This window comes from Ambystoma mexicanum, chromosome 8 (assembly GCF_040938575.1).
Source record: "Ambystoma mexicanum isolate Mex_15411 chromosome 8, UKY_AmexF1_1, whole genome shotgun sequence".
In the NCBI taxonomy this organism is placed as follows: Eukaryota; Metazoa; Chordata; class Amphibia; order Caudata; family Ambystomatidae; genus Ambystoma; species Ambystoma mexicanum.
In genome coordinates this window covers 1473484560-1473500390 of record NC_090929.1, presented here as the reverse complement: position 1 = coordinate 1473500390, position 15831 = coordinate 1473484560, and the positions used below count along the sequence as shown (strand labels likewise).

Sequence of the window (15831 nt, the reverse complement as noted above, 5' to 3'; positions counted from 1 at the left end):
AGTGTGACTTCTTAGAGACATCAGAGATGTGAGGAGAGAAGGAGAGTGTGGAGTCGAAGATGACCCCAATGTTTTTGGCCTTGCAGGTGGGCGCAGGAAGAGGGCCAAGAGAGGCCGGCCAGAGAGTGACAGGAAAGGAGGGAGTGTGTGTGCTGATCAGAAGAATCTCAGTCTTACTGGCATTAAGGCAGAGGTCATTGGCGGTACACCACTCCTGGATAGCAGACAGACAGTCAGAGATGAGGGAGAGAGAAGACTTGGCCGAAGGTAGCCTGAAAATGAGCTGAGTGTCATCCACATAGCACTGAAAGTTGGGGCAGAGAGTGGCAATGCAGTGGGCAAGGAGTGCCAGGTATTGGTTGAACAGCCAGGAAGAGAGGTTAGACCCATGAGGACACCACCAGTAGAGAAAAAGATAGTGGAGAGGAAGGACCCAAGTTGGACCAGGGAAGGTCGGTCAGAGATCATCAAGCAAGATGAGGACACAGGGGCTGTTAGAGTCAAGGTTGGAGAGCAGGTCTTCACGGATGTTCAGGAGAGCAGTTTCCGTGCTTCTGGCAGCTCTGAAGCCAGACTGATGGTCATGAAGACAACCAACAGATTCAGTGTGGAGATCAAGCTGGGAGATGGGCAATTTCTCCAGGAGCTCGCCCAGGAAGGGGGTGATGGAGATTGCGCAATAGTTAGCCGGGCGGGAGGGGTCGGCAGAGGGCTTCTTGAGAAGAGGGTGCACAAGGGAGTGCTTCAAGGGGGATGGGAAGACTCCAGCGGTGAAGGAGTGGTTGTAGAAGTCCAGCTTTGGCAGGAGCCAGAGAGTCAATGTCGTCCTTGATGGTTTTGGAGGAACGGGGTGAACCTGTTTTGACGAGACTTTCATAGATCAGACTTGTCTAGAAACCTTGTCTGTTGAGAACAGGGGAAAGGCAGAGCAGGAGGGAGGAGAGGTGGCAGCAGAAGGGCCAGAGGAAGAGCAGGGAGTACAGGGAGGGAGGGGAGAGGAGGAGAGTAAGGACAGGATGTCCTGAGTTTTAGAGATGAAATGAGAAGCCAGTGCCATGCAGAGGGCCTGGGAGGGGGCAGGAGAGGTAGAGAATGTGGCAGGATTGGCCACTTCCTTTTAGATTTTAAAGAGTTCAGCTGAGTTGTTAGATGCTGCAGAGATGTAGGCTTGGATATGAGCTCTCTTCTTGGTGAGGACAGAGAGCCGGTATTGCCTTTGGAGCAGGCGGCAGGCCAGTTTGTCAGAAGATGTACATGAAGCACGCCATTCCTCTCAGCCCCCCTGCACTTGTGTTTAAGGGTGATGAGGTCTGAGTCATACCAGGAGTTGCACTTGGCTTTGGGCCTCAGGCGGATTCTCATGACAGGGGCAAGGATATCAAGAGTATCAGATATAGCAGAGTAGAGCGTAGCGAGGGCTGTCAGGGTAAGAGTCAGCCAAAGGGTGACGAGGGGGTGCGAAAGTGTCAGTGAAAGCCTCAACTGATACATGCTTCATGGGTCGAATGACTGAGAAGGTGGGTGGCAGTGATGGAAGTGGCTTGGCCTGTGGGGTAGAGAGGGTGAGATGGGAGGAAAGGAGAAAGTGATCACTCCAGGAGAGAGGAGTGGTGAGAGGGACAGAAATGGGAAGGTCTGAGGAGATCAGAACATCCAGAGTGTGCCCTGCAGAGTGAGTCAGGCCAGAGGGGAGAATAGTTAGTAAGAGAGAGTCGCAGAGGTCGCAAACGAGTCCAGAGGGAGGACAGGAGGCATCCAGGTGGATGTTGAAGTCTCCAAGAAGGAGGAGTTGAGTGGTCAAGGCCAAGAGTGAAGAGGAGAGGTCCCCCCAGTCAGAGAGGAAGGAGGAGATCTGACCAGGTGGCCGATAGATGGTAGCCACAGTAAGGGAATGGCTAGGGGAGAGAGAGAGCCTTGCTGTAACACTAGCAACCTTGTATTGTAGAATATTCTCTCAACTATCGACCGTTATGTAACCTTGGTCAATGACACGTATTGTTGTTGTTGTTTCTAAATTCTGTAATGTGACTGTAACGCTTGCTCAAGTTTTGGTGCCCAGTTACCTCAGGGTTCGGTGCGCGGTACAAGTAAATAAACTAAACTAACCTAAACTAATCTGTGATTAATAATGTAGAATTCAGTGATGAAGAACTATTTTGCTGCAAAAATAATCAAGAATCTATAATAATCATAACTCATTTTAAGTGCTCCAGATGAAAATCCCAGTGTACATTTTGTTTCACTCCTTCCTTTGATTAGGGGGTCTCTTGTGTTCATGAAATATAAGGTTGCCTATTTTGACCTAAATCAAATGTTTTAACCATCTCACCCTAGTTGTATCCATTAATAATTGGCACATTCTCTTTCTCTTTTCTAGGAGTGGACACTCCATTCCCCAATGGCTTGGTAGGGCACCTTAGAAGTTGGTATTTCCTGATCCATCAGAGGCAGAAACTGAAGAATGATGGGGAGTGATTTTTCCAGAATGTAGGATGAGATGGTCCAGTGGATGTAGCTTTCCAGATGTCACAGCGGCAAACAAACCTTAAAACCTTAGGGTCTCAGTCCCTCAGCAGCATGAACAATACTTTGGGCAAACAGTCAACACCTGGAATGATGATACAATGATGCTGGCTCATTATATGATGGTGTTAACACCTGGTGTTTCTCCCTGACATACCCTTCGGCAGTCAGCCACCTCCTGGAGACATATAATAGAAGAGAGGGAAATGGACAGACGGCTTGGTGTGAATTTGTTTAATCACTGCTTCTTTACAGTTGAAAAAGGAAATCTCAACTTTGTACTGCAGTTCTATACAATGGCAACAAATTAAACAATCAGTTATGCTAATATGAACCTAATACTTCAAAAGGCTTTAAATGGCCACTTTACCTAAAGGTCAAAACATCACTTGTTTCCCCATTGGACATCAACAATTCCTGAGACACATGACTTCCAATGCTATTTAGCAAGACTAGGTAGTTTGCAAAATTTCACTGAACCACAAGATATATGTTGCAACCTTTAAAACTTGGTTAGAACACATTTTGCAAATGACACATTTATTCGTTACTAAGTCAAAAGATATTTTTATAAAGATCTTTTACAAAAAAGATTGATTTAGAAAGACTGCTGTGTGACCGTGCATAGCGGTCTTTCCAAATTGAACTCTTAGCCCCTGCAGGGGTGGACAGGCACAGCGAGGCAGAGAGCATGAGCTGCGTGAGTGTCATTTGAGTGTGTGTGCATGTAGTCTGTGTGTAATGTGTGTTGTAGTGTGTGTGTTGTATGCGTGTGTGTGTGCATGAAAATAAACAGGAAATTAACATGTATGTGTGTTTGTGTGTGTATGCAGTGGGCCTGTGGGGGAGCGGGGCGGCAAGGAGGGAAAGGAGGCTCAAATGGTGAAACCCCCGAAATAAAAAAAGGACTCACTTATGTCCTTTTTCTGCTTTCTGAGGGCCGCAGAAAATCGACCGAAATAAATCGGTCTTTTTATGTGCGATTATGTGCGACCTTCAGAAAGCAGAAAAATGACATAGAACCTTTATTTTCCCGACTTATAGTACATTCTGTTCCAAGGCCATCTTGCCCTGCTTATTTACTTTTTGACTGTATTTCAGGTTCATTTTATGAGTCACACCGTAAAAAACCCTTTTATTCCGCTATTTGTTTCTGCCATCTCACTGTACCGTGGCTTCTGCCAAAACAGTCCCGTACTTGAGTTGCACACGGCACATTTTTTGTACTGCTCAGCACTCCTAAATACCCATGGAGCCTTGAAGCCTGTAGCTACCTGTAATATAATGGCTATCTTTTGCTAACCTATATTCTAATTCAGAAATCTATATTCTATTTTAATTATGTTGTGAGCAATTTAAACATACCTTTTTGTTCTATGTTGCCCTAAATAAGTGTGTCCGGTGTTACTTATTTCCAATGTACTTGCCTTAAATAAGGGCAGCCTTGCTGCCTCAATAGCCAATACTCTTGATTTTTCCAATGTTGGACTGGAGAGAGGGGTTTGTACCTTAAACATCATATTTACCCGTCTGTCATCAGAGATCGGGGAGAGGCTGCTCCTATACATTCCCCCCTCTGGTTGACATATTCGACCACATCATTATTGTTTACCCTCCACCGCATGGAATGTGCCTATGCAACCCTATCTCAGTCACCCCCTTCAACTCAATGCTCTCAACATGGGAGGTATCGTGGAAGACACTTCTAAAGAACCAATAGTGTCTCTAATCATATTATATTCTCCTAATCTAATGTATATGTAACTTATTTTGTGAAAGGTGTGGTCTTGTATTATGTGTGTATATGTATGGATCCCCAGACAGTCAGACAGTAACATTGTTTACTTCCATCTTGTTCCCACCTCTGTTAACCAATTAAACATTAAAAGACATGCACAGCGAGTGACTTCTGCCACTACGAGAATTGGGAGATGTTGTTAAATGACATTTATATCTTTTCTTCTGAGGGACCCATCTGCTCATTCATTTTGTATTATTCATTTTTTCTCCTTTTTTTCCTCTTTTTCTCCTGTAGTTAGTAAGTTATTACTCTTCTTAACCCCATAACATTTTCTTTGTTCCTGTCCTATTTGCCATCTGCTTGGAGTCCATTTCCTGGTCATCACCTCACTTAACCTCCTTTAGAACATCTCCCACCTGGTTCTCTTTCCTTCTTCATTTCAAGTTCAAAGATCTTTCATCAGTTCATTACTGTCTTTTTTCCTCTGCTTTGCAGCAAATTCAGGGGCCCCTTCATTTTTACAAGGGCCATGCTTTAGGACACATTGTGTTCTTGAGTAAAATAGTCCGTCAAGGGGACGTAAGGATGGGGAGTCCCTAAAGAGGACTGTTTTTTCTTCTTATTTCATTCAATTCAGCTGCAATGAGTATCTGGCTGGGTCCCCCAAACCCTTTTTCATGACAATTAGAGTTTTTCTCCCTGCTCGTGGACTCGGTTGCTGACTTCACTTGAATTGCAGGTGCTCCCTGTCTATCTGAAATATAAAAATAAATTGGGTCAGTTTCTTGAAAAACAAGTGCATTGTATTACTGGCACTTCCTCCCAAAATCTAAACATTACTACTTCAATGCTCCTATTTCTTTAAAATATGACTCCTACCCCCTAAAATACTTGCCACTGAATTTCCCGTTCTTAAATCAAATTGAATGGCTTCTTCTCCTCCCTCTTGTGGATAACTCAGTGTCACCTGTGATTGTCTATGCTTAGACCTCGGTGTGCCTGTAATGTAGGAAAAAATAGCACACACATATGTTGTTTTACCCTCACTTGTCAGAATTTTTTCATAGGCTCACACCCCATTTTGTCCTTCTTAGTGCCGTGCTATGCTTAAACGTCATCTCCAAACTCTCCTCCTAATTTGAAAAAAGAAACATTTCTCCTCTATTCTTAATAGAGTTTTTATAAATGGTTGTGTGATTCTTAACACTACTGGGGTTAAATTGTTCCCTTCTTTATAATAAAAAAAATAATAAAAGACAGAACAGGAATCCTGGCAAATCCAACAATAACACAAAGGGCGTCTTCTTCAGCTGCTCTTCTTCTTTCCTCTTGGCGCATTCGTGGATAAAACTGCCCTTTGCGTCTCGCAAGAAACCAAATGTAGGCAAAAGTCATGGTAAGCTAACAAAGAGAACTGTACTTCCCTAAAATAGGCCTTTCTTCCTTCTTCTCCACTGAGGGCACTGGTCTTGTCGCTTGCACATTTCCTTTATGTGATCGTGCTGGGGTCATCTGCTAATCTCCATGGCCAGGTAAAACGCAAGCTCATTTTCGGTTTGATTTCTTTTTTTATGAACATGGTACAGTGGCAGGCCTACATTTGGCTCCATCAATGTAACTTTTCATTGTGCGTTTATTTTACGTAATCCTTCTTCCGATGGCGCAGGACCACAGTCTTTCCTTTTGTTGCTGTGTTTGTTCTGGTGAGACACAATTAACACTTTTGTCGCCCTTCCAACCCTAATCTACCCACCCAAGATGCTGGAAATAAGCACAGGTCCTATTAAGTGCATGAAAGTGTGGCAGCTATGCATACAATGCTTGCCTATCACTACATTTTCATATCCTACTATTCCTTTGTATCATTATGAAAACAAAACATATATCAACCTTACTTTTCATTATTTTACATTAACATAATCATAAAAGGGTTACGCCACCTTCTTACATCCAAAGATCTTCTCTACCTTCTTCACTAAAATATGGGCATACATATAAACATGTACTTCTCTTTAGCTACACCTGCTACACTTTTCTTAGGAAAAAATGCGATCAGTTTGAAACCACTGCATCCCTTACTACTGTTCACTTGTACTCCCCTGGGTCCTCTTTCTTCTTATAATGATCAATGAGGAGATCCACACACTCCGTCTGTCCGTAGGTACCTACCCTTTCTCTCTTTATTCATTCACAAGTACTTACCTTTTCTCATAAAGTTTCTTCCAATTCTATCACTATACTCCACTAAGGCCATATAAACATTCCTCGTGTGCTCCAGAAATCACACAATTTTAAAAATAACATAAATCAACATTTTTACATAAACACATATATGTATATATAAAAATAATGTTCTTGTTACTTACTCTCATATGTTGTTTTGTGTACTGACAGTTCTCTCATTATGTTTTTCCTCATAACCCCTCCTTCTTGACCCTCACAGTTGTATGTTACTGTGTGCCCTTTGTCCTTATAATCCCTATGTAAAATTTAAAAATGCTCCAAATATACCACAAAAATAATATGCACTTTAATTTCTCTTATGTTATGTTTTAGCAAAACATGGGGTTACTGTTACTTAAGTTGGCGCTATACTTGCATTGTAAAAATATTGTCTGCTATTGTGGGGGGTATATACATGTTCATTGTGTGTGTAGGTGTTGCTCCTCCTTTTTATGGCGATAACATGACAAAACACTAACCTAATTATCCCTATGTTCTTCCAAATCTCGTGCATAATATCCTCTCTTTTCCACATCTCCAAATTCCCCTTCTCTTCACTCATTCTAATAAGCCAATCATCATGAATACTGCTGATCCATAACATGCTCAGTACTTGTGCCAACTCCTCCTTATTTCTGTTTGCAATCCTTAACTGCTGAATGAACTTCCATTAAGCATCCCTTTATTTGTCAAATTAATCTATCTGTGTTCTTCACTAAAAGCAATCACTCTGCCTCAGTTTTATTCCCTCATTTTTGCAGCTTGCACTCATTGGTCCTTCTTTCTCATTCATGGTATGCTTTATCTAAATAAAAACTCTATAAACAATCTTAACAATCAACTCTTTATTCTTGAAAGCCATGCTAATTAGGGTGTGTGCTCCATAAAAAAAGCTTAATTGGCCTAATGGCACACTCCTCTATATTTCCAGGACTTAAAATACTACTGTGGGGACTGCCCCAAGGTTAAACTCTTCTGGACAGGAGTAATAGCCAAACTGAAGAAGATCTTCCCAGAAGTGGACCGGTATACAGAGAAAACCTGGCTCTGTGGATTCACGGACCACAAAGTCAACACACTCACCAAGGCGCAGCGAAAATGCTTCATGAGCCTACTCATCGCGGCCTGGGCAACCATCGCACAGGGATGGAAAAATAGAGACTCACCGATGCTGTTCACCTGGCTACACAAGGTCTGGTCCCAAATGACCATGGAAAAAATCACACACAATCTCCATGGAACACATGGCTCCTTCATAAAAGAATGGGGTGGAGTGCTAGAATATCTCCAGTCAGACTACATGGCACAGTGGTGCCCGCACTCTATAAAAATCTCTGACTTTTTCACCTAGTGACTAGCTGCGAGATCTATGGTTCAATGACTATGCTTCCGGAAGAGGGAGGGCGGGGGAGGCGGGATGGGGAGTTGAGGGACTGTTTACCTTTTGTATCACTTACAAAATAATAAAAACATGTTTAAAAAAAAAAAATACTACTGTGAACTATTGTGTATTTACAAAATTAATCCCTAAAATAGTGCATGTTATCCCCTGGTCACCTACTCAAATCTCACCTGAATATATCTGTTAATGTTACAAAGAATGTAATAATGATACAAAAAGATCATGCTCCCCTATCCTGTAGTATATGTAACTTCAGTCTGTGTACATGTGGGAGTGGTCCCTCTCATTACTATTACTTATTCTGAACATAAATGTCTGTGTCATTGCATGTGCATTTGATGGTGCTACTGCAAAACATGCTTATAATCTTACTAATTCCTGCTGAACTCATATGAATATTGCCATGCCTAATCTGGTCTCACTTGCTATTACATTAACCTTCTCTGAATATGAAATTTGCATTCATAATTGTATTTTGTATTCTCGGCGCACGTCTGGCACCATGTGTGATTTTGGGCATATTATTTCAATAATTCAGTGCTATGCATTGGGGAAGATGCTGTCCCCCCTCTTTCTATTCTTCTTATTTACCAATGTCATCACTATCTGGTTATTTGTAGCACTCTCCTGTGCCTTCATTGCAATCTTTATTTCACTCTTGCTTTCCCATGCCTGTTTTCTTTTCTTACCATTATTTCTCTCCCTCTACTGCCTCAATCACTTTCCCATTTCCCTCTTCTGACATACTTCATTGCTTTCTTACTGTTACAATTTCTGTGCAAATAAACTGTCCAGATCTGACCTTCCTTTTGATAATATACTGACACATCCAAGAGCCTTTCCAGTTATTTGAAGCCTCAGTTCTTGATGATTGGTTGGAGGGCAGTATTGAAGAGCAGTGGTAGAAGAGTGTACCCATTGGGGTACTCTGCAGGTGATGGTTTGTGGCAATACAGAAAGAGGCCTTGTGCACCATCTTGCTTCTATCTGTGAGGATGGAGCAATCCAATGTAAGGCATTTCCCTTTAATCCAAGCCCCCTGAGTCTTGTTAGCAGGATTTGGTTTCTGATATTGTAAAATGCTGCTGATGTATCCAGGAGCAAGAGTGCAGATGGTGTGTTTGCATCACCATTATGTTTTAGTGTGTCCCAAGTGGAGCAGAGTCTTAATTCTGGTCCACTCATTGAGCTGAATCCATGTTTTAATTCAAGTAAGAGGTTGTTGGCTGTGATGTGATGGCATCAGCGATTTTTTCCCATACTTTAGAGTTGATGGAGAACAAGAATTTCGGCTAAATGAAGAAAATAATGTAGAACAGCAATTAATGATGTTAAAGTCATCACCATGCAACATTATTGTTATTTTGGAGGACTGGCATTGGAGATACACTGCTGATGTAGTGTTTATCAACATTAACACCTATAATTATATGTAGGGGGCTAGTTGAACAGTTATCCCTTCTGTTGATATATCCAGGAACATAATAATAATAAGACACATTTGCCAGAATTAACAAATCAGACTGAACACCATGTCCTCCCTTTTCCAGGGAGATTAAAACCATATTCTACAACTGGCTACTGCAACCGTGGGCTCGGCAGATGTTTTGGACTACATCTCATAACAGCCCCAGCCAGCATAGTCAATGGTGAGGGATCATGGGAATTATTGTCCAAAACATTCTGGAGAGCTACAGGTTTCAGAACCCCTGTTCTACAATGTCATTATCCACTGGGAGTAACCGAGTGGAGGGATTCCCAAGCCATAAGGCATTCAAAATATCACACTTCTATTTATTCAGCTTCTCAGTAGAAAAGCCTTAGCGTTATGCATTCCCTGCCTGCTATCATCGCAGACCTACCCTTCAGGCCAAAGGTGTCCATAAACCAGCGAGCACAGCATCATGCAAGCAAGAAATACAGAGGCTATTCATTCATACAATGGCGATGGACTTTTATTCTATTTTCATCATGGACAGAAAAACGAACCCCCCCCCCCCCCAGAAACACTTTTCACTTATGGAAAGAGGCACACACCAAACACTTCCTATTGAAAGTTGTCTGTCTCTTAAATGACCCTCAGAGCCGTTTTAGGAATTGCTGCATAATGGCACTATGCCATTGAGTCCATCGCTGCACTGTAAAATGTGATTTATCTGTCTCAAGTTGTATGAGGAGGGAACTAATTGCTCAGAAAATGTCCTAAATGTTTGTCAAATCACCTTCCGGGCTCTGTGGCAAGGTGCTCGACAACAAACTTGATGTAATTGATGTAATTCGGTAGGACATAGATACACAAGGTAATACATCTTTGGCTCACCTTGGCAGCACATAGTGGAGGTGGGGTCCGGGGTAGGACGGGAGGGTTCAGGTGACCAAGATGAGCCTTGCCAGGGCTAGTCATCGTACCTCTCTACACCCTCTTGCATTTTTTATTTTTTATTTATTTGCATTTGTATAGCGCTACAAACTCTTAGGTATCTGAGTGCTGCTTATTATTACCCACGGTGTGTGGTGCTCATTTATCGACCTCGGAATGATGAAAGGCTGAGTGTGGCCCTGCCGGGATTCGAATGTCAAAGCAAGCGCTCTATTCGCTGTGCTATCTGACCAGCATTTCACATTAAAGGAAATTCTGATGAGATGCAAAGGGTCTGTCTTCCCCTGGTTACTGTGCCATTAACTGGAGTGCCTGGAGGCCATGCAAATGGCAGTGGTGCGTGGTACAAATCCTAATAACATAGAGCATTAAAGCCCCTCTTTCATCACACAGTCACCTGACACATTACATACATATTGTACTTGTCCTTTTACATAATTCCCACACATTCTTTAACTAACAATTTTACTACAAATTCGGCATCACACCGCCAATTGCTCTATGGTTGATGCACTGCCACCTTTACACCAAAGGAGGCACCGCATTCAGAATCTTATGTAAAACATAGCCTGTTACCCATGACCTCCTTTTGCGACATCTTTCAAGGCAATCACAGCCTCTGGAAATATTTACCATTCAGAATCGTGAAAGTTGTTGCTTTCAAATGCTCCTCTCTACAATCCCTTGCTTAACCTTTCATTCTCCCTTGCTCTATTTGTTTAGCAGCTTGTTATGCCCACACTCCATCATTATCAATCCTTCATCCACCCACATGCCGTGGACAATGTCACTCCGGCCATAGTACTTACATTTTCATCTGCCACACCAGGCTTTATTCCCCCAATATTGTGAATACCTTCTTTTCCTGAGGCACATTCCCCTCTGTCTTAATCTGGCAAATTCAGACAAGACCACCTGAGCTCGATGGACTTCTTCAACCTACCACCATATCTAATTTCTCATAAAAAGGGAACATTAATGAATAATTGTCGATTCTTGAACTGAAAACTAACACCAAGAACCATAATTTCCCAAACTTCCGTCAGTCTTGCTTCGGACGCTGGTGAATGGTGGAGATGATCAGGATGCAGGTTGTGAATATTGCTCTACCTATATTTACTGAGGGTGATAAATGCCTGCTGGTACTCCTTAATCTCTCTGCAGTCTTTGCCATACGGTCGGCCATTGGATAATTACCTCTACATTCGCCACTGGTATGCCAATAACACTAAACCCAGAAAGTACGTTTGGTGGCTTAAGTCCTGTGCTCAGGGAAAAGTTGCTGTACTTTTCATTCCTCAAACTTAACCTCTAAAACACTGAATTCCTTCTTGCCAAAAGGACTTTTCCAATCCATTCACCTCCTCTACCCATTCAGGCATGGCTCTCTAAATTCCCCCTCCATGCTGGACTTCAAGAACAATCCGAAGACCCTACTCTTCAAAGAAATTCTTGCCATTCGCTGATCACTCCACTCAACTACGGAACCCTGACACTCTCCTGATACCTGTACCATTCAGCTCCTCTGCTGCTGCACACAGGTCATGTGACCTCCTAGTGTTATCCCCTATGTGCAGTGGTTTGTTGTTTCCCAGCTAATTTTGTGCTTTATACATACGTAGGATACAGACGTACAAACTCCCTCTGCAGTCATTTTAAGGGATTCTAAAAATCAGACAGATTATTGGTTGTCATTGGCCATACAGTGAGAGATTAAGCACTCTGAACACAGGGAGTCATTCTGTAGAGCACATCCTGCTTCAAATGCTGTTTTACAGCTGAATGTAACAGTTTATTGAGCGGCCACCCTCAACACGGGGAGTTCCTTCCCTCCCCAATCAATGTGTCACCCAATAAACTGTTTAATGTCAGTTATTTGATCAGCCCTGTTTCTGATTCATCTCATGCCCCTTGGACCCACCCCCCTGAGCTACCAATGAGCCAAGAACCAGGCTGGTCTACAGAAAATATATTTGTATTTATTAGAATGATAGATAATGGAGATCACACTAAAATGACACATGCCACCTTGTTAGTGGCTCCCAATTAAACTTATTGTTACATAAATAAATTACACAAGCTGGTTGGGAAAATCACAAATCACAATTCTTTACTTTCTACAGATTTCACTTCAAGAAATAATCCACACTGGTCAATGAACAAAATCAATTTACATATGCAATGCTGTGCAATTTTGGTTTGTGCACTTAAAAAACTAGCAGTTTGGTTTACAGATTTGTACAAATGCATATGGCAATTATTATTTCACCTACACTTTGCTTTAAAATTAACACAGGGTGATTTAGCAGTTTGTTTTTCAGACCCCCCCTACTTTGGTCTGCGTTGGGGAAGCCGGACAACATTTTTTGAATGATTTGTGAATTTTGGATTTCAGACCCCACCCCCCTCCACTTAAAGGCCTGTGCTGGGGAGGCTGGACAGAAAGATTACCCAATGAAATTAGAGTCTATAGTTTTCAACACACACTGGGAATGAGTGTGCTAATTTTAACAATCACTCTGTGGTGTTCTGCCAAGGGGAATTATTAAATTAATATTTTTAGTTAAATTGGCTAAGGATTTCTGCAGTCTTGCCCCTCCCCAACCCACTATTAAGGGCAAGAAGATACCCCACCATTTGGGTTCAAATGGCTCAATTCTAAAGCTAGCTGCATTTCAGGATCTTCTTTGAGGACAGAGCAGGGTTCTGGTCAATCCCCCTCTCAAGTGTGGTCTCCAGCTCTTCACCATAGGTCCCATTCAGTTTTTAGGCCTCCACAGCAGTACACAGCTACACCCAAATGCAATTTCAACACTCTCCTTTGGTCTTTCCTAGCAGCTGTCAGATGGTAATGTTTAGCAGCGCTCCCCTTCCCTCATAGTGCATCCACTTTATACACCAGTTATGACACCATCAATATTTCAATGTGGGGAGTGGCCTGCAAGAATTTATGTGCCTTTGATTGGTCCTTCACATTCCTCTCTAACCCCCAGTCCAACGCCTGTCTAAGAATTGGTTCAGGGGTCTAGAACAGGAATATTGCAACTCCCCTCTGTAATGCCCCTTTATTTCTTATGTCAACTTTAGCCAAAAAGGTAGCTATGTGGCACGACTTTGTACTTTACTAGTAACTGCCATAATGTATATTTATTCTGATTCAGCTAATCATGGGGAATTAAATAAATTAAATAAAGCGACAGCTGGCCCGCACCATGTTGCACTGGCGTTTGCCAATTTTCTGCCATTTTTACAATAAGCATACTAATTATGCACATGGAATTTACTCTCCAAGTAGCTAATTTTACCCTCCACCAGCACACCAATTCTAAAATTTGGGACATGTTCAGAGCAGCTAGAAACACATTTTAGCTTGCCATTACATTTCCCTGGGTCGCAGGTAGACACGCTTTATTTCAACAAACCGCCTTGAAATTATCTAAAAATGGAAACATACATGTATGCAGAGTGACTTGTGGTTGCTGAGAAAATGTGAATGAATTGTGATATCCATTTAAACTAATGGGGAATCTTCATATGTCTACATATTGTCTCTCCTTTCTTCCTTTCTTATGGCCATTTGCCATTCTGTTGTTTGAAGTTGGTAGACTGCCGGTTGTAAATACTTGGGAGGCCTTGGCAACACAGAGATCCCCCACTTCAGATAATGAGCTAGGCTGGCCTGGTGAAGTCACAAACCCCTGCCGACATCTGGTTTTCTGTCCTTTTATCTGTAGTGGAGCACCATTTCAATCTCAAAAGCTTCTATTTTCTTGTATTTTTTCCAGAGTTTCAGCTTCCCTTTATTGTAGCCCCTCCCCACAATCCAGTAACACACTGTCTAGAACATCTAGCTTGCACAGAACCGATCCTCCAGAGACATCAGGTATAAGGACACTTTGTTTTCAACACCCTTGAGGCAGGCCACATTTTATTGCAATTGTAAATAGTTGGGATGCTCAAACTAGGCTGGCAGTGGAAAAAGCCATTTGCAAATTCTGCCCAGAGACCCACCTATTGTCCTTAGCTGAAAGGAACTCACATATTGAATTTTCTAAAAAATCAGCCTTTTTTCTTTGATATATGATGTGTTTTACTGATCAGGGTTCATTTTGCTTTTGCATCAATGGATTTCTTCTTTCTTTTCACATAGCATTGTTTGTTTTAAAGATGACGCTAAAAGTAGAGGGCTGTTTCTTTCAGTCTTTAATTAAATACACTTTTAATTATCTGCCATAATTTCTATGCTAAAATGTGGGTCAGAATTGTCACAGTGCACCATCTTTTTATGGGGAACAATGCCAGTGAAAAATGCTGCATTTATTTCTCAGCCAGCAATGTGATATACTTTTACAATCTGCACTTAAATTACATTTTTGTTTTATCTTTCTCTGGATTTCAACTGCAGAAAGACACCCACATATTCTGCCTAATAGGCCAATTTTCCACGTTAAGGTTTTTGAATGCTGGACGGTCATTTTCCCAGTGGGCCCTTCAGGTTTGTTGGTTTGGGGCCTTTGATTAAATGAAGGGAAGGTCAAATGCTGTAACAGCACATTCTATGAGAGGCAGAGCAGCAACACCTGCACTTCAAGATAACTTGGAGAACATCCAACATTCACCAAGAATTACTGCATTGATGCAGAAGCGGGAGCCTAGTAGTCGGTGGGAGAACAAGTGTTTCTGCACCTTTTTTGTTATGGGGTAAGCACGCCCTCCTTATTGTTCAGACTAAGGCTTTTTAATCTCTGTAAAGCCTGTACATTCATGAAGGATCCAAAGTCGAAAAAGGATCTGTTGCTGGCCGGTAAGAGTAGTTCTGCAGCTTTGGTATCTTTCATAGATTTGCATGTAGTTCAGTCTGCTGGAAGGACTTGCACAGCTTTGTGCACTCAGCACAGCAGCCGTGCACATTTGAAGGTGGGTTTTGAGGGAAGAATCTAAGCTTATCTTTCCTCATTGTTTGGGGCAGGCAAGACCAGAACGAGTACACAGGCTGCAACTGGAAAAATGCTATTTAATGGTGCAGGAGATTCCCAACCCGATGATGGGCAAGTATTCCATGTATGAAGGGTACCAATGCTGGAGTGCTAGAGTTACAGGTAAGTAACTAATTCTTCCCTTTTCTTTCACTTGCTCTTTTGGAAGCAAAAGTGTTTCCAAGCTGCAACGCTCTATTTAGAGTACTTCTTGTCCAAATATGTGTGTTTCACTACAGTGATTGCAGAAAACAGTGATCTTGTTCTTAAGGGGCACAATGGATTTTAGGAAGAGGGCCTTCACTGCCATGTGATGGCGATTTCAGGAAGCACCATCAAACTCGCAGAAGCTCATATATATAGTTACTGTGTGTAATGAGGAAGTACGCTGGCTGGGTGACCTCGATGGTGATAGTATGTTGTGCTTCGCTTTGCATGTGGGATGATCTGGACACCCTCTCATCCGGACCCTCCGGTGCTCAGTCGGTTTTGCTTGAACTGCGGGGCAGTTTTTCCCAGTCGCCATCTGTGTCTCCTCCTAAAATCTGCAGAAGAGTTCCTGAAGACCTTGCCTGAATCAGTGCTC

General features: G+C 42.3%; 1 long non-coding RNA gene across 1 annotated transcript in view; it reads left to right on the top strand.

Moving 5' to 3' along the window:
* The window catches only part of LOC138473120 (uncharacterized), a 342112-nt gene extending 333405 nt beyond the window's left edge, over positions 1 to 8707 (top strand). Inside the window, exon 3 of the long non-coding RNA XR_011268724.1 lies at positions 2378 to 8707. This is a non-coding gene — a long non-coding RNA (uncharacterized lncRNA). The remainder of the gene's footprint in view (positions 1 to 2377) is intronic.
* The last annotated feature ends 7124 nt before the right edge of the window (positions 8708 to 15831 follow it).